The sequence below is a fragment of the Aotus nancymaae genome, unplaced genomic scaffold (assembly GCF_030222135.1).
Source record: "Aotus nancymaae isolate 86718 unplaced genomic scaffold, 86718_ANA_hifiasm-v0.15.2.pri h1tg000030l, whole genome shotgun sequence".
Classification (NCBI taxonomy): domain Eukaryota; kingdom Metazoa; phylum Chordata; class Mammalia; order Primates; family Aotidae; genus Aotus; species Aotus nancymaae.
In genome coordinates, this window is record NW_026988443.1 from 35291635 (window position 1) to 35316621 (window position 24987).

Below are 24987 nucleotides of genomic sequence, written 5' to 3' on the forward strand. Positions count from 1 at the left end.
GAGAAAGAGGGAGGGAGGGAACAGAGAAGCAAGGCAATTACGTAACGTTAGGAACAGTAAAAGTTCTAAAGAGATCAGGTTCTGGAATACTTTCAAAGTCCATTTGTTCTTAAATCTAAAGCAATGTAAAGTGACTGCTATCGCCATCTGTTGGTAGCAGATGGAGTTGACACCTTTGCTCTGCCTTTGTTCCTATCTTTGAAATCTTGTAAATTGAAATTTCAATATTGTTTTTAATTTACAACTTCTGAAATATTTTAAATGGTACAAGATACCTTAGAGGCTAAGTCAATCAATTTTTAAATCTTGACTAATGGGCAAATTTTGCTGGAAATTATAAATAGCTAAAATTGATGCAAAAGAGTCCATTTAACTAATTGCTTCAATATCATTTATTAATAATTTGACTCAAAAACTCAAAAATCCGAAGAGCCATGTAAGAAGTATAAGAAAAAAAGTTTTCCCCAACATGTTTTAGGATGAATGGAATACTTTTAAGAAAGAAATTAATTCCTATAGCCTTCCAACTCTTCTAAAATGTTATTTTAAAAAAAGATGATACTCTAATTAATTTAATAAAATCAATATAACTTTGATATAGAAAAAGGTGACAAAAATACCCCTAAAAATTTGAAGACAAATTAAAATTTAAATATAGATATAAAAAGTCATCCAAATAATTATAGCAAGTTAAATATAACTGTATATTCAAAGAATATCACTGTGTCCAGCCAGCATTATTTTTAGACATGCAAGGATAGTTCAATATTATAAAATCATCAGTATAATTTAATAATAGAAACAAGAAAAAAAACCCTGTAGACTAGTTTATATAGAGAGCTTAAAGGACAAAAAGAAAAGCCTTTGATAAATTCAACTGTATTCTTGGTTGAACAATCCTACTGCACTAGGGTTAGAAAAATGGTTCATAAATGTTAGTAAGATTCCCACTCCCTCTAAAATCTTTCTTACTCTTGTAAGAAAATGGTGAATCAAAAAAACCAATATTTTTCAATATTTTCTTAGAATTTTTGGTTAGTTCAATAAGTTAGGGAAATAAATAATATGTAAACTACAATATGTATAAATACTTGGTTTCAAAAATAAAGGAGAATCGTCCAAAAAACTATTAAAATATATAAACTAGTCCAGAAAGTTATCAAACTAGAAAATAGTTATGAAACAAGACAATAGCTTTTCCACATACTAGTTACAACTGCTTATAAAGAATCATGGGGAAACTAGCTTTGCAAAAGTATCAAAAACTAAAATATTTCTTGAAAAAATAAATTTGAAATTTAAAACATACTCTTCAAAATCTACAAAACAGGCCAGGACAAATAAAGTGGCATACTATCTTCACGGATAAAATGACAACACGGCAAACAAATCAGTTATTTTCAAATTAATCCACATATATAACGTAATTCCAACCCATAGCTCAATAGGACTTCTTTTTTTTTTGGAATGAATACAGGTTTTCAAAAATTCAACTAGAATAGTAACTAGAGAGTACCCAAAACTCTTTTCATTTTTATATATTTATTTATTTATTCAGAGACAGAGTCTCACTCTGTCACCCAGGCTGGAGTGCAGTGGCATGATCTCGGCTCACTACAACCTCTACTTCCCAGGTTCAAGTGATTCTCATGCCTCAACCAGGTACTACCGCGCCCAGCTAATTTTTGTATTTTTTGTAGAGATGGGCTTTTGCCATGTTGGCCAGGGTGGTCTCAAACTCCTGACCTCAAGTGATCCACTTGCCTTGGCCTCCCAAAGTGCTAGGATTACAGGCATATGCCACTGTTCACAGCCCCAAAACTCTTTTTAAGTGAAGGGAAATAAAGTGGGCCTTACCCTATCTGACTTAAAAAGCACTCATAATCCTGGTGCTCAGTGAAACCCAACAGAAAGTTTAGGAACAGGAAGAAGGACCTATTGGAATATGATATGGAATAAAAGTAGTATCACAGAGTAGTGTAAAAAATACGGGTTATTAAAAAATAGTGTTGAAGCAATCAGCTAAGTAATTGGAAAACTATAAAGTTAGACCCTACTCTAAAAATAAGGTAGATTGTACTTAGTTCTGCATTATGAGCTGCCTTTCCCATGAGACTACATTTCCGTGCCTCACTGACGTCAGGCTTAGCGATGTGGCTTGATTTGGCCAATGAAATGTGAATAGAAGTGACAAATACCGTAATATAGTAAAAGTTCCATATGCCATTGCATGCTCCCACTGTTGCTCTTTGTCCCTCTTCCAGGAGCCCAGAGTAGAGGCTTCCTTTTCCGTCTAGGTCCCAGAATGAGGCACACCTGGAATAGCACCAAAGCTAACCAAAGCCACCACGTAAAGTGAGTGAGAAGTAATTAATTATTATTATAAGCCCCTGACATGTGGGGACCGTTTGTTACCATGCACAACCTAAAAAAAGAGTGTTGAGTGATATAAAAATAGAAATAAGATAAAGTGTCAAAATGAAACTATGAAGTCTCTAGAAGAAAACACTGATGAATATTTATATAATCTCATATCCAGTTAGATATAACATGAAGGAGCAACACTTAAATGAAAGAGTTTAAAGATCTGGCTATGTAAAAGGTTACAATTTTCGTTCTACAAATATTCAGTCAACCACAAACCAAACCAAAAAATTTATTTGTAGCATATACGCTGCAGGACTCATATGTAAAAATTCTCACAAGTGAAAAAAGATGAATGCCCTAAGACGCCAACGACAATAATAACATACAATTCTCAGAATATAAAAATAGCCACCAAAATGTGAAGATATGTTTAATTTGGCTAATTCACATATATAATGCAATTCCAACCCATAGCTCAATAAGACTTGAAATTGAAATAAATATCTTATTAACAGAGATAAAAAGCATGATCATACCCAATTTTGGCAAAGTGATAGAAAAGAGGCAGGAGGCACCATCCTACACTATCCTTGAGGTATAAATTGACATAAAATGTTTTAAAAAGCAACTGGATAAAACATCAAAAGACCTAAAAAGTGGCTTAGGAAGGCTACTCCTGGAATTTGTCCTTAAAAATAATTCCGTAAGTGGGCAAAAAGTATTATACATCTCGGTGCCATTTATAATAGGGGCAAATCCAGAAAAATCTTAAATGCTTCAGTAAATTATTATACATTTATTACTATACAGCTGTTAGGATGATTATGCAAATGTGTATTTATTTATAAGAAAAGGCATGGATGATTTTCAAAGCAGAAAAACAATTCACCAATATTTTGTTGTATACCATTATTCTGTTCTAAGAATATATAGTATATATAACGTGTCATGAGCTACATAATGACATTTCAACCAGCAGCAGACTGCACGTATAATGATGGTCTCATAAGATTATTATGGAGCACATGTAGAAACCTGATATATGGTACTTGATACTGGCATTGCAGATCAAGCAGGGGAAATGACTGATATTCAGTAATGGTGCTAAACAGTTGGTTTTCCATGTGAATAAATGTTCATAAACTATATATATACCATCTATGTTTGTGTAAACGCTGTGTACCCTGATAATTGCACAGTGATGAAATCACCTAACGACACATTTATCAGAACATATCCCTCTTGTTAAGCACTGCATGACTGTATATATATTTAATGTGTATTTTAATTGTTGTGTATGCAGATTTTTATACATATACAATGTTTTTAATATTTAAAATCTGAAGGAATAGCTAGATAACTAGTCTTTGCATTAATAATTTTTCTTTTTGTTCATATGCATTTTTGACAACTTCAACATTGTATTATTTATGTATTATAGCAATAATAAAGTTTCAAGAGAGTACTCTAAAAGGCTGCGTCGTTTATCCCTATTAGGATCACAGACCCTGGAAAACATAGTGAAAGCTATTGATTTGGCTGGCCGTGAAAGTGCACATGTGCAACCACACTGAATTCCATATATCTCCAGGAACTCCTCCTTCCTCCCAAATATGATCCATGCACATCTAGATGAAGGACGCTTGGCACAGAAGCACTGCACACCTGATGTTTGTCTACTCTGGATGTCAATAACTTTGGGTCCACTAAGTCTTACTATCTATAATAAACAAAACCTGGGATTATTTAATTTAGTGTTTTAGTAAGTAGACAAAAACATGTTCTGTGAATGAATGAATGATTTCAAGGTCAGTAATGAAAACCGCATCATTTATTCTCCATCATTAGCAACATCTCTGACCTCATCTGCAGGCACACGCGAGCCCACGTGCTGCTCCTGGCTCCCAAACCACCGCACTGAGCTGCCTTTATGAACACTGCGTTCATGAAGCTGATGTTCATTGAAACTTCCTTAATTCCTTCAATATGCTGCCCCTTGTAGTTGCCACCTATCAGATAGGTAGGTACTATCATTATTTCCATTTTACAGATGAGGGAAGTGGGGGTTAGACAGGGTCAGGCATTTTCCCAACATCACACAGCTAGCAGTATATACTGGAAAGTACATACAGTGTTCCGGAGCTGATGGCCTGTCCTTCCACAGGACTGACGCAGTCCTTATCCAGGAAAGCCAAGAGAAACGAAGAGATGTGTTCTGCCCTGGTCTTGTCTGTCTTCTTTCCACCTTTGAGGCTCCATTGGTCCCATGCTGGAACCTCTGCTTTATCCAGAGATCTGCAGATTTTTTGTAACACTGAATTGTCTCCAAATACTTGAAGCTCACTTTAAAAACATCTTTATGGAGATTTCACTTCCTTTCTGCCACTTGCTAGTTGCCAGTTACATATGTCAGGAATGGCTGAGTGATGCCCTGGCTCTCTCACCTGAACTCTGTCTTACATTTGAATTCACTTTGCCTGTCCCATTGTCTTGCCATCTCATTCTTTCTATTGGACAGGTAAAGGAGGGGCTCTGTTCCTCCCACTACTAGAAGGGTATTGATGTTTGAGGTCCAAACTGAAAACACCATCACCTCCTTTCCACTGCTATGCACTGTTAGCCCTAGGGTTCATTATCTAGCCAGTTCACACCTTCTAAAGTCAAGCTCTGAAAGTGTCTTACTTCCCTCACAGACAAATCATTCTAAAGCTTCCTGAGATCACCCACCCAACCAGAGCAACTGCTGTCACCTGGAGGTACAGTTGAATTCTTCTAATGGTGACACAAACTCTTGAAACTGTAAAAGCTGAAAGATTAAATGAATGAAGTTAAAACACTCAGAAGATTTTACAAGTAAAGTTAACTCAAATCAATAGGTCTTTATTTCACATCTATGATGGTTTCACTCTGCAGGAAGTGTTAGCAGCTATATGGATTAAGAAGAATTTAAATGACAATCCCTAAACACATGAAATGTCTAAGTAAGAAGATAACATATTTATCCAGATATTTAAAGTGAAATGCTCCAGATATAGGAAGCTTACAGTTTTCAAGCAAAAGTTTTTAGAAAAAATTATGGAACTATTTTAAAGAGAGTTGAACATTTCTCTGCCTTAGGCAGAATATACAGAAGATAGATTCACCTGCTCTGTATGTCTCTAGATGATCATGAACGTCAAATAATCACACTACATGTGATATAGGGATCCCCTGAGGGATTCACCTGTGCAGGGTGCCTGCAGCCACACCAAACATCTTAAAGCCACCACAATGCTGACTTCATATTTTTGCTCTTTATAGGTTTTCTTGGCCTCCTCCAATGTTCCCATCATTTTCTTGCTTTGTATCTGTAAGAATCAAATTGAACCTTCTCCATTTTAAATTTTCTGTAGGCTGAGAAACTGTTTAGCCAAGTTTGGATAAAATTGTATCCAAAGTAAGAGTATACAAGCTATAAGCAAGTCCAAAATCAAGGTGTTGACAGGACCGCATTCTCTCTAAAGGTTCTAGGAGAGAATCCTTCATTTCCTTCCAGCTACTGGTGGCTGCAGGCATTTCTGCACTGGTGGCTGCATCCCTCCAATCTCTGCATCCATCTTAACATGACTTTCTTCCTTGTGTCTCTGTGCATTCTTTCCTGTTTTTTCTTTTCTTTTCTTTCCTTTTTTTTTTTTTTTTTTTTTTTGAGACAGAGTTTCACTCTTGTTGTCCAGGCTGGAGTGCAATGGCATGATCTTGGCTCACTGCAAACTCTGCCTCCCGGGTTCAAGCGATTCTCCTGCCTAAGCCTCCAGAGTAGCTGGGATTACAGGCGTGCACCACCACGCCTGGCTAATTTAGTATTTTTAGTAGAGATGGGGATTCTCCATTGTTGGTCAGGATGGTCTCGAACTCCCGACCTCAGGTGATCTGCCCACCTCGGTCTCCCAAAGTGCTGGGATTACAGGTGTGAACCACCGCTCCTGGCTTTCCTGTTTTTTATAAAGACATTTTCATTAAATTTAAAGCCCATCCTGATCCAGTATGATCTCATCTCCAGTTTTACCTAAATTATATCTGCAGAGGCACTATTTTCAAATGAAATCACATGGTGAGGTTCTAGATGGATATAACCTTTGGGGCTGAGGGGAACTCTTCTACTCACGTCAGAGATCCATCACCCTAAATAGTTAATAACAAGAGAAACGTAGACTACAATCTCAAGCTCCCAGGATGATGTTCCAGGGACTTCCTACTCCACCCTCAATCCATATCTGTGACTTCCTGTCCTACAGCCACACTCCAGCCCACATGCTGTTCCTGGCTCCCAAACCACTGCACTGCACTGCCTTAACACTGTCTTTATAAAGTGGGCAATCACTGAAACTTCCTCAATTCCTTGAGTGTGCTGCCCCATGTAGTTGTTACCTATGAGATAGGAACTATCATTACTTCCATTTTAAAGATGAGGGAGGTAAGGGTTAGAGAACATGAAGAATTTCCCAATATCACACAGCTAATAAGCGAAACTGGAGTTCAAAAGCAGATGCAGCTAGGTTCAGAGCTTGTGCTCTAGACCATGAAGAATAACCCTGGCATGTTCCTATAACAGAAAAGACAGTGGAGTTCCTGGAGCAAGGTGAAAAGTGGTAGGAGATAGGAAGGTAAGAAGACCAGCACCTGATTAGGCAGGGCCTCATATGCATGGAAAGGTGAACAGTAATTCTGAGTGTGGTGGGAACCCACCAGGGACAATGAGGAGGGTGAGAGCTTAGAAAGGACTATTACATTTATTTGTTATAAAGAGAAGTTTCACTTAGTCATTCATTCCTTCAGCTATTCACTTATTACATGACTATTTCTTGAGAACCTATTATGTGCAGGGCACAGTTGTGTGTTGGGGGATACGATGGTGAGCATGTTGGATGCAATCCTGGTCTTTCTTGAGCTCATATTCTAGTAGAGGGAGAAAGATAATAAGCAAGTGATACAGTTTGGACATTTGCCCCAGTGTTGGAGGTGAGGCCAGTGGAGGATTTGGACCACGGGAGCAGATCCTGCATGAATGTCTTGGTGCCATCCCTACGAGTGAGTTCTTACTCTATTAGTTCAGGCAAGATCTGGGTGCTAAGAGAAAGCCTAAAACCTCCTCTCTTCAGTACGCTGCCATGTGATGGCTGCTCCCCTTCACCTTCGTTCCTCTTGCCACGTGATGCTGCTCCCCTTCACCTTCCGCCAAAAGTAGAAGCTTCCTGAAGCCCTCACCAGAAGCAGATGCTGGCCATGCTTCCGGTACAGCCTGTAGAACCACGAGCCAAACAAACGTCTTCTCTTTATAAGTTACCCAACCTCAGGTATTCCTTTGTAGCAACACAACCGACTTAGACACTAAGCCATTAAACAAGCCAATACAGGTAGTGACAGGCACTATTTTAAGGAAAAAAAAAAAACTACTATAGAGTGGCGAAGAGGAGGGGGAGCAAAACTCCAGACTGTCCAAAGAGGAAACATTTGAACTTAGATGGAGGCAATGAGGAGAAACCAGCTGAGTGAAGGTCTAGGGGCAAGATCTAAAGTCAAGAGAAAGAGACTGAAGAGAAAGTGTTAGGGTCGATTTGGTGAGCAAAGATCCAGGAGAGGAAGAAGTTTATGGTACCTGGAGAACAGCAATAATGCACAAACATTATGATTTCAACAACTACATAGAAACACCCTTGGTAGGATTGGGAAAAAGATGAATTGCCGAAATTTGGACACTCCAGGACTGTCCATTAATACTCTTGACTAATGTAAGATGATAAAGATTGGGCAAGAAAAATGACTGCAGCAAACGCCTTGGCATCTTCAACTCGTCACTGTTGGCAAACAGCCTCTTTTAAGAGCTTGTGGGCTGGCAGCTGGGCACTCTCAGGACGGCAAGGAGACACAGCTGACATGATCTGTGCAATGCAACAAAATCAAGAGATCTTCAGGCGACAGACTTCAAAAGATGATAGAAAATTCATCCAACTCCTGAAGCATGTGATGCCACCAGAGAGCCCTGGCAACAGCCCTTGCAACCCCAGGCTACACCACCTCAGTCAAAGCCAACTCCTATCATATCTCCCTTCCTCTCCCACAGCCAAGCTGGGCAAGAAGGGATTAGACTCTAGCCCCTCACAAAGCTTCAAGCTGCATGTGTCACCAAAAGACCTTGAGAAAGTCACAGGAAAGTTTCTAAAATCTACGCATTATCTACGCAGAAAACACTTGCCCAAGGAGACTTATGTGACAAGCCGGGGCCCACTATGCAGAGCTGGTGCATGTCACCATTGCTTGACAGTTCTTCCCCCTGACTCAGTTCTATAAATCAGATGTCCCAAACACCTCTAGTTTGATAAGGGCACATTTTCTTTTATTATCGAAATAAAATGGCTCAAGCTCCCGTCTCATGTGCTATAAGATGCCCTGTGACCTTTCCAGTGCCTCAGAGAGTGGGAATGGGAAAGAGGAGTGGCTGGGGTAGGGCTTACCCTCCTGCGGGTCACCTCTCTTTCCTGCTGCTTCTGAACCCCACTCAGCCTCCCTCCCTCTTCCCCCACAACTATCCCCAAGCTGTTACGGTGTAGAGAATGTTTACTGAGGCTTTTAGGGATAACAGAAGTGGTTTCTTCACAACCACTCCTTCACAGCCAGAATGTGCCTAATTTAAAGCTGTGTCATTTTCACACACTTCCCATAATGTCTCCTTCCTGGAGAACTTCTCATGGCCTCGGTTTCCCGCTCGGTTTCTCCAGTTCTCACATACTGGGCCCCTCAAGCCCTCATTCGTGGGCTGCCCACAAACAGTCAAAATCCTTATTTTCTAAGGTGAGGCAGTTGAGCTCTCTCACTTACCCTTACAAATCTAGGTTTTGCCTAGAAGTAGGCAAGACAGAGGCATCTTCATCAACCACATAGTCTCATCAAAGCATTTTACTCCATCAAAGAGCCATTCACTTCTGATAGTCATGCTCTTCCTCCCTTAAAAGGCAGAGTCTCTTTTTTCTTTTCTTTACTTTTTTTTTTAACCAAATACAATTTTTTCTTCCTGCCACACTGCCTCATGATCCTATTAAGAGATATCAAGATGAATGTCTAGGCGTGGTGGCTCACGCCTGCAATCCCAGCACTTTGGGAGGCTGAGGCGGGTGGATCAATAGGTCAGCAGTTCGAGACCATCCTGGCTAACACAGTGAAACCCTGTCTCTACTAAAAATACAAAAAATTAGCCAGGCATGGTGGCACGTGCCTGTAGTCCCAGCTACTCGGGAGGCTGAGGCAGGTGAATCACTCGAACCCGGGAGGCAGAGGTCGCAGTGAGCCGAGATCACGCCACTGCACTCCAGCCTGGGTGACAGAGTGACACTCCATCTCCAAAAAAAAAAAAAAAAAAGAAGCACCAGCCATGAATTCACTTCCCTCCATAATACACTAACATGATGTTTTACTGAAAATAAACAAAACAAAAATCTATAAATTAAATCAGGCCATTAGGATTCTTAGAACAGGTAAAACTGGTGGTAGCAGACAGTGATGTCCTAGATTCAATTCTATGACTATTTAACGTCTGTAGTGGATCCTCAAGGCCCACACAAATTCTTTAAGACCCTCGGGCTAGTTAGCACCCATGCAGTGGTCAGCTACGTTCCCAAAGCACTGCCCATCTGCCACCATTATTACAAGCCCCAAATCCATGCCTAGAAATTAGGCAAGCCCAGTCCTCCACCACGCAAGCCAAGGGAGCTTCGAGTATCGCAACCTGGATTGTAGCCATGGTCTTGGTTTCTCTCACTATCCTCCTGGTTTTGGTCCTCACTTCCAGTTCTCCAGAATCTACCTGTGTCCTGACTCTGGCTTTGCTTCTTTTCTAAGCCCCGTACACATCCCTTTCACCACTGACAGACTTTGCTTCCCTGGTTGTGACATTCAGCATTCTCTCCTGCAGGGCTTCTCAACCTTGGCACTATTGGCATTTGGGTCTGGATGCTTTCTGTGGCAACTGTCCTGTTGTAAGATGTTAAGCAGCATCTGACTTCTGCCCACTAGATGCCAGTAATACCCCATCACTGTCAAACGTCTCCTGGGGCACAATATGGCACCTGGATGATAAACACTGATCTACTGAACTTGCACTTATCATTCTGGTGCTGTGAAAACCAGCTGTCGATGGTTTCAGCTCTCCAGAGGACACCAGCGTGGATGAGGTGTTGACTTCATCTGAGTTCTCGTGTGAACCTGGTGAAGCTCTGGCTGTCCAAGAATTGCTCCATCAAGACTTGCCTGAAGAATTCTAAGCAGTTTAAATCCAAAAATAGGCCTCATCTGGCTGGCCAAAGACAAAACATACAGTTGAACATTAATTTATCCAATTTTCAATATGCTAGCAAGACTCAGTGATCAAATTAACTTTTTCTTTTACTCATATTTAGGGGCTTATACTCAACCCAGTCACTGGGGAGCCAGTAGTGTCCAGAGGACACAGTCGAAATGAGGCACAATTAGGAAAAACTAGGCTATTTAATGTCCATATTGAATAGCTTTGCAAGTTACTTTCACAAACTTCCCTATAGACTTGGTTCTAACAGGACTGCTCAAGGCCAAGGGTTTGTTTTTTTTGGGTCTGGGGGTGTCATCTTTACAATTTTGATATTCTGTTACAATGCCTTGCCTCTAGAAGGAGGGTCATATCACAATCACATCAATATATTGAACCCAGGCTTTATAAAAATAAGCTTTGATAGAAAGGAAAATGAGAAGACTAAGGCAGTCTGGTAGAATACTAGAAGGAGACATCTTTTAAGGGGAGGACAAAATAAGGTGTGAAAACAGAAAACTTGGTCCTACACAAGGCAAGGTCCTACACGGGCTTCATTGCTACCCTACAATTCTTAATAACACTTAACATCTGTTCTGAGGTGGCCACATTTACAAATGTTTACAACCCCACAGTGAGAAAACAAGGTGTGTTAGTTCGTTTTCATGCTGCTGATAAAGACATACCCAAGACTGGGAAGAAAAAGAGATTTAATTGAACTTACAGTTCCACATGGCTGGGAGGCCTCAGAATCATGGCAGGAGGTGAAAGGCACTTCTTACATGGTGGTGGCAAAAGAAAATGAGGCAGACGCAAAAGTGGAAACCCCTAATAAAACCATCAGAGCTCATAAGGCTCATTAACTATAAGGAGAATAGCATGGGAAAGACTGGCCCCATGATTCAATTACCCCCTGGGTCCCTCTCACAACATGTGGGAATTCTGGAAGATGCAATTCAAGTTGAGATTTGGATAGGGACACAGCCAAACGGTATCACAAGGGAAAGAAGACAAGAAGCCATCCCATCTCCAACAACTAATACATTGTGCTTACATAGCTTTGAGTCTTTCAGATGCCCCAAGATCCTAGAAGGGAGAGAGATCAGAAAGGAATTACAAGGGGTTTGTAGAGGAAATCTATGGTTGATGTTATAAGAATTATTTTGTCTCCACAAATTAGAAAACTGTGAAGTTCTCATGCTGATACCTTCTTGAAATTCAAATATACTTTTCATTCTCAAGGTGGAGAATTTGGAGTTTGAGGAAAATTAATTTTTGATGAAAGCATGAGAAATTGTTTTCAAACAAACTTATTACATATCTAAAGTTCATTCCAACCCCCACCATCCCCCCTCTTTTTTTTTTTTTTAATAATTTCAGCTTTTATTTTAGATTCGGGGGTACATGTGCAGGTTCATTACATGAGTATCTTGCACGATGCTGAGGTTTGGAATAAGAAACATCCTGTCACCTGGGTAGTGAGCATGGTATACAACAGATCCCTTTTCAACCCTGGCTCCCCATTCCTTCCTTCTCTAGGAGTCCCCAGTGTCTACTGCTATCATTCAAGGTGGAGTATTTGTAAAGAATATAGAGTTTAATTAGGAAATATTTGGTTGGTGCAAAAGTAGGTGCAGTTTTTGCCATTACTTTCTTTTTTTTGAAATGGAGTCTCACTCTGTTGCCAGGCTGGAGTGCAGTGGTGTGATCTCAGCTCACCACAACCTCCACTTGCTGGGTTTAAGTGATTGTCCTGCTTCAGCCTCCCGACTAGCTGGAACTACAGGCGTATGCTACCATGCTTGGCTAATTTTTGTGTTTTTAGTAGAGGCGAGGTTTCACCATGTTGGCCAGGATGGTCTCGATCTCTTGACCTCATGAATCCACCTGACTCAGTCTCCCAAAGTGCTGGGAGTACAGGCGTGAGCCACCGCACCCGGCGTGTCATTACTTCTCATGGCAAAACCGCAATTACTTTTGCACCAACCTAACAAAACTCAGAACATCACATTTACTCAGAATGCATGAGACATGGCACGCTAGTCACCATTAATCCTCTCTGAACAAGGGAAAAGGTCAGCAGGAGGATTGCTCAGCCAGTTCCAGGGCATGAATGTTGCCTTGGGAAGAAATATCTTGTTCTTAAAAAAAAAAAAAAAATGCAATGGCTTTGAAGATTTTCCTGTTTTGAAATCCTATCAGTTCTAAAAATCAAGATATTTCCTCTAGCTTATTTATGTTAGAAGAATGTTCCTGATTGATATTTCTTTTACAAAGCCATTGAGCATCCTGGGATAAGGAGTTACACCAAGCTGCCTGTTTAGGCACAGGCTTTGCTATTTGCCTTTTTATTTCAGGTCCTTGAAAAGAAACCTTGACTCCTTGTTCTGATTCCTGGGCTACACATTTAAGCTACCAGTGGCAATGTAAAAGACTCCTTCTATTTTCAAAGATCCTGATTATTTCTTGTGCAATTACTAGTTATTATTTGAGATTAAACAAAATTAAGGCTTGCTTTTCCTTTGCAGTGTTTTTTGGGCATCACACTTAAATTAGCGCACTCTAATTACAATACATCATAAAAATTTATGGAGAGATTGGTTCACAGAGAGGTTTAAGAGTGTGTCTTTATTTTAAAGGGAAATACTTACTTTAAAGTTTTATAGACATTGAGCTTCCTGCCTCTTTGGTAAGAAAATAGCACATTGTGAAATGAGTTTTTAAAACAAGCAACCGATTCTTCAACTGTTTTTTCTTCAGCCTTATCTTTCTTGGTTATTTATGAGCCTGCAGTCATTCCAAGACACCATTGTAAATAAGTTGTAAAATCTGGTGACATTTTTCAGGGTCAAATGCGTAAATGTAAATGAAATATGTTCTTGCCTCCAGCAGCCAATCTCTCATTCCTTAATGGAATAGAACCCAGATTCATACCTATGATCATCAGGAACTTACCTTTTTGTTGATTTAATCTTCCATTCAACTAATATTTACTGATGTCCTGTTATGTACTAGGTACTGAAGATGTAGCAGTGAGCAAAACCAGTCATGGTCCTTGTCCTCATGTGGCTTATAGTGTGGGGAGAAAATTATGTGTAAAAAGAAAACACAAGGAAATACAACATAGAAAGCACAGGCACAAGGAAGGAGGGTATGGTTCTGGGAAGGCTTCTTGGGAAGGCTTCTTGGTGGGAGCAACCAGACAGCAAAACGGGCTTGGCCAGGACAAATATGAGTCTGACATCCAGCTGGCTGATGATGGAGCTACAAGTGGCTTCGCCTCCAGAATCATGGAGACAGGTACTGAGCCATTTAGCCTTCAGTGAAGTCCATCCTAAAATTCAGTGCTAACTAAACAAAGAGTTGTTTACTTTTTTCTGTAAAGAAAACAGGGCTCCCCCTGTTGCTTACTCTCATATCCTCTCTCATATATTCTTTCAAATCATTAGTCAACCACTTCACTCAGCACATAGTGACTTAGAACTGCAGTAGAACCTTATTCTCCATTGAGACTGTGGTAAAGTAACAGTTGATCACTTAAAATCCTTTTAAGTTAATAATAGTTTTGTTTTATTTTATTTTTACTTTTTTGAGATGGAGTTGCACTGTCCCCCTGGCTGGAGAGCAGTGGTCATCATCCTGGCTGGAGTGCAGTGGTCAATCTCCCAGCTCGCTGCAACCTCCACCTCCCAAGTGCAAATGATTCTCCTGCATCAGTCTTCTAAGTAGCTGGAATTCCAGGCATGCACCAACACACCTAGCTAAGTTTTGTATTATTAGTAGACACAGGGTTTCACCATATTGGCCAGACTGGTCTCAAACTCCTGACCTCAAGTGATCCTCCCACTTCAGCCTCCCAAACTGTTTGGATTACAGGCATAAGCTACCATGCCTGGTCTAAATTAATAATATTTTTAAATGGCAACTCATAACTGTAAATATTTATGGGGTACAATATAATGTTTTGATACATTTATTCAATATGAAGTGATTAAAGCAAGATAACTAACATATCTATTACCTCAATTAATTATCATGTTTGTGGTAAGACATTTAAATTTACTCTCTCAGCAATTTGAAATATACAATTTATTTATATTAACTATAGTCATGATATTGTGCAATAAATCTCAAAAACTTACTCCTCCTGTGTAAATGACACTTTGCACACTTTCACCAGTATCTCTTCATTTCTTCTTCTCCTTTCCCCAACCAGTCTCTGGTACACCCTTCTACTCTCTACTTTTGTGAATTTAATATTTCAAAATTCCACCTATAAGTGAGATGATGTGATACTTGCGTTTCTGTGCCTGGCTTATTTCATTCAGCATAACGTCCTCCAGGTTCAAGTGCGACATTAAAACAATACATGCATGAAAAACATCATTTTACCTCGAGATATACACACGTAGATTGGTTAGCCAGTGTTTGTAATGGAGAGGCAAGGAATTCTCTGTGAGTATGGACAACTAACTGTAAAACTGTCCAGTAGAACCCTCCAAGATAATGAAACATGCTATACCTGTCATAACACAGTCATCCCAAGCCATGTGCGGCTATAGCTGCATAGCATCCTTGTTATCTTCTCTGCATAGATCACATCCATATGCCTCCTCTCTGATTTCAGTTTTGGTTGCTTTAAATGAAATGAGAACATAAAGAAACAGCGACATATTCAGAGAGCAGAATCCTCTTAAACTTGAATTTTTTTTTTCTAATTTTTTTTCCAGGTCTTTCACCACACCTAATCTGATTATTGCTTCCTTTAGCAATTTGCATCTTTTAGGTCCTTTGATACCTTCAGCGCCCATCTTCCCCTCCCACTCCTGCCTAGTTCCTCTCTTGAGATGGTTGGTTTCTTACCTGGACAGAGTGGGAGGTAGATGGGAATGGGTTCTAGTGGATGGACTATCTGTAGAGTTTTCTTATTTTGAGCTGGGGAAGAGTCATGAGACCAGCACCTGAAAACATGGAGATAGAGATTGCTAATGACAGATTTGCAAAAACAGTGTGATCTGTGGGGATACAAGAACTCCTGAGGTGAGAGACAGTATCAGTCCTATCTCAGTATGCCCAGTATCCATGGCTCTTAGAGGCCACGTACACACTGAACAGATGAACTTAATTTTTCACATCTGTGAAGCCAGAAGAGCACAGAGACACTCTGGCACAGAGGGGCTCTTCTTAGGTCCTCAGCATGGGACTGCTGTCTACCTTCTACCACAGACCCTCCCCTTTTCCACCTTCCTGCTATGGGAAACATTCCTTTATCTTCTACCAGTCAGAGGTCAGCCTCTACTTGGGGTCCTGTGAGAAGGAGACCTCTGACTGTTTTCAAATAACATAGCAAGGGAAACTCAGCATCCAAAGAAAGACCAACCCAAACAAACAAAACACCTGGCCAGTGAACAGAAGCTTCTAAAGATAACAGAGAACCAAGCAAATAAAGAAGGACCCTTAAGGAGAATCAAATGCATACCAACAAGAATGTCTGGACCAGGACATAAGACTTCTCTATTGAATACGGCTGCCAGAATTAAAGCAACTACATACAAACAATACAAGACACCCCATTAAATTTGAATTTCACATAAATAGTCAAGAAATTTAGTATATTATGTCCCATGCTATAGTCAACATACTTGCACTAAAGTTTTATTCACTGTTTATCTCAGATTCAAATTTAATCAGTTGTTCTATACTTTATCTGTCAGCTGTTCCATTGAACAATTCGGTAGATGAGTTAAAGAGAGAACAGTCATTGGAGAGATATGAACTAGTGACTAGAAAACACATTGAGAAAAAATTCTCACCACATGGGTCAAGCAACATGGTGGACAAATAAAAGGAAAGATGAGACTTGGGACTGGATCCAGGAGACCTATCATGAACAATGACATGGATTTCAGGAAAAGAGGAATAAGGAGAGGGGGTAATTTTAAATGGTGTAATACAAAAAATTATTCCTAAGCAGAAGAGACCCTGGAGTCTAGAGACTGAAAGGACTCCAGAGTTCTAGACTTGATGAATAAAGAAAAACACTTACTTGGGCACGTCTTGGTAAGATTCCCAAAAGTTTAAAACAAAAAAAAGCTGACAAGCTAATCGACAGAAAGTACACATTATCTGCAAAAAGAAAAATTAGCATCTGACTTCTTATTGCCAACACTGGAAGCCACAAGACAATGGAAATGACCTTTGCCAATAGCTAAGCCGAAAGCAACTTATGACCCTCTACTTATTCAAGATGGTATTCACCCACCAGGGCAAAAGAAGGAAACTGCTAACACACAAGAATGTGAAGAGTATACCACCAGCAATTCCCACCTGAAGAAAACAATCAAGCAAAAATCTTCCAAACAGAGAATTAGATTGAGATCTCAAGACATAGGGAGATGAGAGGAAAGAAAACACCGATGAAAAATGAACCCAACATAGACAGGTCAAGTGGATGTTAATGGCTACTGGGGGATTTTGTAGTGTAAATGCTAAGTAAGTCCTTTGGAAATAGGAGGGACATACAGCAAGGAAAATTCCAATTATAATCTGGGACTAAAATCCTAGAGAATTCCAGGAAAATCTAGGAGTTACAGGTAGAGAGGGAGAAGAGATGTAAAAATGTTCCAAAGATCTCACCTTAGGGAGTGGGAAGGGGTGATGAGGAGAAAAGAGGGAAAGGAATCATCTTAGAGGTTTCATCTCTTACAGGGTCAAGGGACACAGGGAGATGACCATGGTGGACGAATGATGTACCTTTCTGGGGGAAATACTGGAATCTCACTTGCAAAAAAAAGAAAAAGAAAAAAGAAAGTACATAGATGTCTAATGAGCACAAGAAAACAACAGAATAGAACAAAAATTTCAATCAAACACCTAAATTAACAAGGAGAAAACAGAAGGAAAATAGAAAGAATAGCAATCCAATGAAATCAGAAAATAATGAGGAAAACAGGAAGAGATATTGATAACTAATAATTATGAAGTAATACAAATTTCGAAGTAATGTAAAATATAAGATTAAGCATATCAGTCTTTATACTAAAGAAAAGTTAAAAATAAAGGGCTGGACCAACAGACACCAGGAAAACACAGTAAAAAACAAAAGAGGAAAGAAACCAATAATACCAGAAAAGATGGAATTTAAGGCTAAAAGCACTAAGCGCTAAAACAGGGACTCTATCTATTACTAATGCAATGATCCATGTAGATTCTTGTTTGTGTGAAGCTAACTGCAGAAGCAAAGGAAAAAGACAAGCTCTTGGAACATATCAGAGCTCAGGAAATGAGACTGACAAGCAGAGTCCAGGGACAAAATGTCAGAAGGAAGGTGAACAGTTAGAAATTAAAACTGACATCAGCAAAATGGTGGAATCAGAGCTTTCTACTGTCATCACGCCTCACTCCACAGAAGCATTAACTTTAACAATTACCAACAGATAGGAGTATCTTTGGGGAGTCCAGAGGAAAAGTTTCAGCACACTATTGGTGCAAAAACTCTGAATCTAGGTGCATTGAAGAGGGTAACAATAACAGTTAACACTATCCAAGCCTTCCCTCCTCCAAGGCAGTACAGCTCAGTGACAAAAAAGATCCCCTTTAACCACAATTTCTCCCATGGGGAAAGTGAGAGCATAGTGGTGGTGAATGCCCAGCTTCCCCAGTCATGCAGGACATGGTTCATGAAGACCACTTCTTTCCCATCCCAGCCACAATACTGAGGTGATCGCCATGGCTGAGTAGTGGGGAGAGAATGTTTCTAGGAAGAGAGGCTGCAGATCCTACTAACCATTCCACAGATGCCGTCAGGAAACCCGTCCATGAGCCACTTGGGATGCCTTGCTTGTGGATCCCTCCCAACTGACCCATAGGCATCCCAAACACGGCTTATGCCTCAACCCCATCTTCCCCAGACCAGACTCCCAAGCAAGCTCCTGTGGACAGCACTGCAAGCATCTTACACACAGAGGCAGCTCAATTTTGTGGGATTGAAGGAATGTACACAATTTGAGGGTTTCAAGACACCATCCTAGGAAAAACAAACAGGAGACTCTGAGCACCTGGCCTGGCTTTGCAGGGTCAAGAGTAGACATATGACCTAAAGAAATCCCCTTAGAGGAGCTGGGCGCAGTGGCTCACACCTGTAATCCCAGCACTTTGGAAGGCTGAGGTGCATGGATCACTTGAGATCGGGAGTCTGAGACCAGTCTGGCCAACGATGTGAAACCCCATCCCTACCAAAAACACAAAAATTAGCTGGGTGTGGAGGCACAAATCTGTAGTCTCAGCTATTCGGGAGGCTGAGGCAGTAAAGTTGCTCGAACCCGGGAGGCAGAGGTTCCAGTGAGCCAAGTTTATGCTGCTGTACTCCAGCCTGGGTGATTGAGCAAGACTCCATGAAAAAAAAAAAATCCCCTTAGAGGGAACAAGAGGTGTACAGTGGATGTATCCATAGAAAAGATCTAAGAGCACCACAAAATTCCTAGCTGGGCTGTTTGGTGGAGATATTTCTCTCCCAAGGACAGTCAGTAAAGACTGGAGGAGATGACCACTTCTTCAGATGTGAAGGTAGCAACACAAAATGTAAAGAAGCATGAAAAATCAAGGAGAAGGAGAAGAGGGTGTGGAAAGAAAGAAAAGAAATCAAGAAAACATGACACCACCAAAAGAACAGAGCAATATTCTAGTAACCGACCCCAAAGATAAGGAGATCTATAATTCCCTGATAACATTGTCAAAAAAATAAATAAATGAAACAAGAAGTTCAATAAAGAAGCAGAAATCTTTTTTTTTTTTTTTTGAGACGGAGTTTCGCTCGTTACCCAGGCTGGAGTGCAACGGCACGATCTCAGCTCACCACAACCTCTGCCTCCTGGGTTCAGGAAATACTCCTGCCTCAGCCTCCTGAGTAGCTGGGATTACAGGCACGCGCCACCATGCCCAGCTATTTTTTTTGTATATTTAGTAGAGACGGGGTTTCACCATGTTGACCGGGATGGTCTCTATCTCTTGACCTCATGATCCACCCGCCTCGGCCTCCCAAAGTGCTGGGATTACAGGCGTGAGCCACCGCGCCCAGCCAAGCAGAAATCATTTTTAAACAACCAAATGAAAATTCTGGAATTGAAGAAAACAATGAATAAAATGAAAAAACCGCAGTAGAGAAGGGCAATGGCAGACATGTTTAGGCAAAAGAAGTAATCTGTAAACTCAAAGACAGGTCACTAAAAAAATCTAGACAAAGAAGAAAAAAGAAAAAAGAATGAAAAGGAATGAAGAAAGCCTATGAGACTCATTTGACGCCTTCAAAAGAGCTACCATTCACATTATAGAAGTCTCAGAAGAAGGTATATAAAGAAAGGGGCAGAGTGCTTATTGAAAGAAATCATGGCTGAAACCTTCCTATATCTGGTGAGACATATGGACATCCAGATATATGAAGCTCAAAAGTCTCCAATCAGGTCAACTCAAACAAGTCTTTACCAAAACATATTTTAATCAAACTGTAGAAAATCAAAGACAAAGAAAGGATTTGGAAAGCAGCAAGAAAAAAGAGGTTCCTCACATACAAGGGAAGTCTCATAAGGATATCATCAAATTTCTCAGCAGAAACTGCAGTCCAGGAGACAGTGGGATGACATAGTCACAGTGCTTAAAGGAAAATAACTGTCCAAGAATACTACACCTGGCAAAGCTTTCCTTCAGAAATGAAGAGATAAAGACTTTCCAAGATAAACAAAGCTGAGGAAGTACATCACTGCTAGACCTGCCTTACAAAGAATGCTAAATGAAGTTCTTCCAACTGAGACAAAAGAACACTAATTAGTAAGATGAAAACAAAGAAAGTTATAAAACTCACTGGTAAAAGTGAGTATATAGTCAAATTCAGACTACTTTAATACTGTAATTGTGGTATGTAAATCACTTATAACCCTAGTATAAAGACCAAAAGACAGAAATATTAAAGCAATAATAGCTAAAATAATGTGCTAATAGATACACAATATTAAAATATGTAAATAGTGACATCAAAAACATAAAATGTGAGGGAGAGGGAGTAAAAGTGCTAAGTTTTATATGCAATCAAAGTTAAGATGACATCAGCTTAAAATTAACTGTTATAACTACGAAATGTTTTATATAGGCCTCATGATAACCACAAAGCAAAAACCTAGAATAGATACACAGAAGATAAAGAGAAAGGAACGAAAGCCCACCACTATAGAAAACAATCAAATCACAAAAGAAGACAGCAAGAGAGGGAGAAAGGAATAAAGCATCTTTTTAAAAAAATAGCCAGAAAACAATTAACAAAATAACAATAGTAAGTCCTTACCTATCACTAATTAACTTGAATGTAAATGAATTAAATTCTCCTGTCAAAAGATCTACAGTGGCTGAATGGACAAAGTAAAAAACAAAACAAAACAAAAAACAGGGCCAGGTGGTTCATGTCTGTAATCTGAGCACTTTGGGAGGCCAATGCAGGAGGACTGCTTGAGGCCAGGAGTTTGAGATCAGTCTAGGTAACACAGCAAGACCCTTTCTCTACAAAAAAAAATACAAATAAAATGATTAGCCAGGAATGGTGGTATGTGTCTGTAGCTCTAGCTATCTGGGAGGCTGAGGCAAGGAGTTCAAGGTTACAGTAAGCTGTGATGATACCACTACACTCCAGCTTGGGTGACAGAGTTAGACCCTATCAAACAAACAACAACAACAACAACAAAAAAAAAAAAAAAAAAAAAAAAACAAGACCCCCATCCCCTCAACAATATGCTACCTACAAGAGACTCACTTCAGCTTTAAGGACACATGTAGACGGAAAGTGAAAAAGATATTTCATGCAAAAAGAAAACAAAAGAGAGCAGGGTAGCCATACTTATATCACACAAAATAGACTTTAAGTCAAAAACTGACAGAGACAAAGTAGATTATTATATAATGATAAAGGGGTTAATTCTTGAAGAGGACTAACAATTATAAATATATATGTGCCCAACACCAGAGAACCAAAATATGTAAGGCAAATATTAACAGACACAAAGAGAGAAACAGGCAGCCATACAATAATAGCGGGGGGCTTCAGTACCCCACTTTGAACAATGAGTAGATCATCAAGACGGAAAGTCAATAAGCAAACATTAGACTTGAACTACACTTTAGACTAAATGGATCTTACAGACATATATTCTTGCTGTGTTGTCTAGACTGGTCTCAAACTCCTGGGTTTATGAGCCACCGTGTATGGTCCTTGTTTTGTTTTGTTTTTTCCATTAAGAAGTAAAATACACATTCTTCCCCAAATGCACAGAGAGCATTATCTAGGATAGATCATACGTTAGGCATCTGTCTTAGTCCGTTATCCAGGCTGCTATAACAGAATACATTAGACTGGTTACTTTATAAATAATAGAAATTTACTTCTCACAGTTCTGGAGGCTGGAAATTCCAAGATTAAGTCCCCAGGAGATTCAGTGTCTGATGAAATTGTGCGCTTTGCTTCACAGATGACTCCTCTTGCCACACCCTCACATAGCAGGAGAACACAGCTCCCTTCAACCTTTTTTCGTAATGGCACTAATCCCATTTGTGAGGGCAAATCCCTCATGACTTATCACCTTATAAAGGCCCCTCCTCCTCATACTATCATAATGGGGATTAAGTTTCAACATATGAATTTTGACTATAGCAGCCACAAACCAAGCCTCAACAAATTTAAGAAGATTGACATCTATCATCTATCTTTTCCAACCATAATAATACAAAACTAGAAATGAGTAACAGGAGGAAAACTGTAATCTTCACAAATGGGTAGAAATTAAACAACCTGCTCCTCACCTGACCACATCAATGGATCCAGAAAAAGCACTTGATAAAATCCAACATCAGTTCATGATAAAAACTCTCAGTAAACAAGGAATAGAGCGGAACTTCCTCACGTTGATAAAGAATAAACAGCACGCTCCTAAACAACCAATGAGTCAAAGAAGAAATCAAAAGAGAAATTTTAAAATATCTTTAGACAAACAAAAATGGGAATACAGTATGCCAAACTTTATGAGATGCAGCAAAAGCAGTTCTAGGAGGGAAGTTTTTAGCAATAAATGCCTACATGGGGGGAAAAAAACATCTCATATAATCCACCTAACTTTACACCTCAAGGTAAACAAAGAACACACTAAGCCCATAGTTAGTAAAAAGGAGATAATAAAGATCAGAGCAAAAATAAATCAAATAGAGAGCAGACAAACAGTAGAAAAGATCAAGAAAGCTATGGGTTTGTTTTTTGAAAAGATAAACAAAATGGACAAACCTTTAGCTAGACTAAGAGCCAAATAAAATCAAAACTGAAAGAGGAACTATTACAACCAATAACACAGATTTCAAAAAATTATAAGAGACTACTATAAGCATTTATATGTCAACACATCATCTAACATAGAAGAAATGAATAAATTCCTAGAAACATAAAACCTATTAAGACTGAATCATGAAATAGAATTTAGAAAAGATGAATTAAAATTACATGCTCTGTTCTCATGGATAACTGGGAGCTGAACAATGTAAGAACACATGGACACAGGGAGGGGAACACCACACCCTGGGACTTGTCAAGGGGTGGGATCAGGGGAGGGAGACCATCAGGAAAAACAGCTAATTTGTGGTGGGCTTAATACCTTGGTGATGGGTTGATAGATACAGTAAACCACTGTGGCACACATTTACCAAATCTGCACATCCTACACATTTACTCTCGATCTTAAAATTCAAAAAATTACATGCTCTAATGAATAAAGTAACAAAAATTATAGAAAATACATAAATAACCAAAAGTAGGAAAAGTAAAAATTCTGAAAACTAGAAAATGTTTCACAAGTTTGATTAAGAAAAAAGGATAGGGAAATTATATATGCAGGATTCAGAATGCTTAACAAGTATATATATATATATAAAATACATATATATACATATAATATGTATATATATGCATTTTGAGATGGAGTCTCACACTGTTGCCAGGCTGCAGTGCAGTGGCGGGATCTCAGCTCACTGCAATCTCTGCCTCGCAGGTTGAGGCGATTCTCCTAACTCAGCCTCCCAAGTAGCTGGGATTACAGTCACCGGCCATCACACTCAGCTAATTTTTTTTTATTTTTTTATTTTTAGTAGAGATGGGGGTTTCACTATGTTGGCCAGGCTGGTCTCGAACACCTGACCTTGTGATCCATCAGCCTCAGCCTCCCAGAGTGCTGGGATTACAGGCGTAAGCCACTGCGCCCAGCCACAAATATTATAAGAAAATATTACTGCAAATTGTTTTTAAAACTTTTAGGAAACAAATGAGTTTCTAGAAATAAATGTTTATTACCAAAACTAACCACCCCCAAAATGGAAAAGTTGAATAAATCATTATGATGGAAGAAATAAAATGATTAAATGTCAACCCTTGTACAAGGGTTTAGGACAATATAGATTTATCTTTCCAAAATATATAAAACCAATATTAATTATTTCAGCCTGCAGAAAAAGACAGAAAACTCCTTCATTCATTGTATTAGTTCAACGTCACTTTTAACACCAAACCCCAACAAAGATTTAAAAAATTAAACATAGAACAAGATTTATCTAGAAAAACAAACCTCTCTATTTTTGCACTCATATTCCATTAGTGTGTGTAATGTTTAATTAAATTGTATGAATACAATAAAAGTTCAATCAGTTTAAAAAGGATTAGGAACAAACAAAACTGACTCTCGATGAGTATATTATACAATGATGCCAAAAGAGCGCTGCACAACAAATCACCCAAAATCAAAGTGTCTGTAACCACGAACATTTATTCTCATGCTCGTGGGTCTACAGGTCTACTGCAGTTTGGCTTGTCTAGGCTGGCCCCAGAGAGTGGCTTTGCTTTAAGCTGTAGGTCAGCTGGGCTGAATTTCCTGCTGTGGGTTTCAATCACATCTTTATCAGTTGTCTCTCATTCTTCTTGGACCAGTGACTTCTCAGGGTTTGTTCTTCCCATGGTAATAACAGAAGTGCAAAAGCCAAGCTAAATCACACAAGCAGATTTAAGGCCTCTCTCCACATCAAGTCTGCTAGCCTTCCTTTGGCCAAAGAAAGTCACATGGCCACGCCAAATTCAATGATGCAGGAAGGTGTATTCCACCCACAGTGAGAGCAGGTATATTGAGTGATGGTCCCAACCACCACGATAAGCCTACAACTCAACTAATTGAAGCTATAAATATAAAACTCAACTGCTGAAAGCCCTAATATTAAAAAAAAGAAAAAAAAAACCTAGC

At 39.4% G+C, this 24987-nt stretch overlaps 2 long non-coding RNA genes across 7 annotated transcripts in view; both read right to left on the bottom strand.

The window, feature by feature from the left end:
* Nucleotides 1-2626: 2626 nt before the first annotated feature.
* On the bottom strand, nucleotides 2627-9256 carry LOC105726632 (uncharacterized). The gene is made up of 2 exons (XR_001109597.3): nucleotides 4498-9256; nucleotides 2627-4376 (listed from the first exon to the last, which is right to left on the bottom strand). It is a non-coding gene; the product is annotated as an uncharacterized LOC105726632 (long non-coding RNA).
* A 502-nt stretch (nucleotides 9257-9758) lies between these two features.
* Nucleotides 9759-24987, bottom strand: part of LOC105726631 (uncharacterized) — a 104008-nt gene continuing 88779 nt past the window's right edge. For 3 of the 6 annotated variants that reach the window (XR_001109594.2, XR_010344907.1, XR_001109593.2), the window contains 2 exons: nucleotides 15545-15642; nucleotides 12832-15317 (listed from right to left, as the gene is read on the bottom strand). This is a non-coding gene — a long non-coding RNA (uncharacterized LOC105726631). Of the gene's footprint in view, nucleotides 10694-11735; nucleotides 11768-12831; nucleotides 15318-15544; nucleotides 15643-22519; nucleotides 22618-24987 lie in introns of those variants that run through there. The other 3 variants (XR_010344909.1, XR_010344908.1, XR_001109596.2) reach the window with 3 other exon arrangements.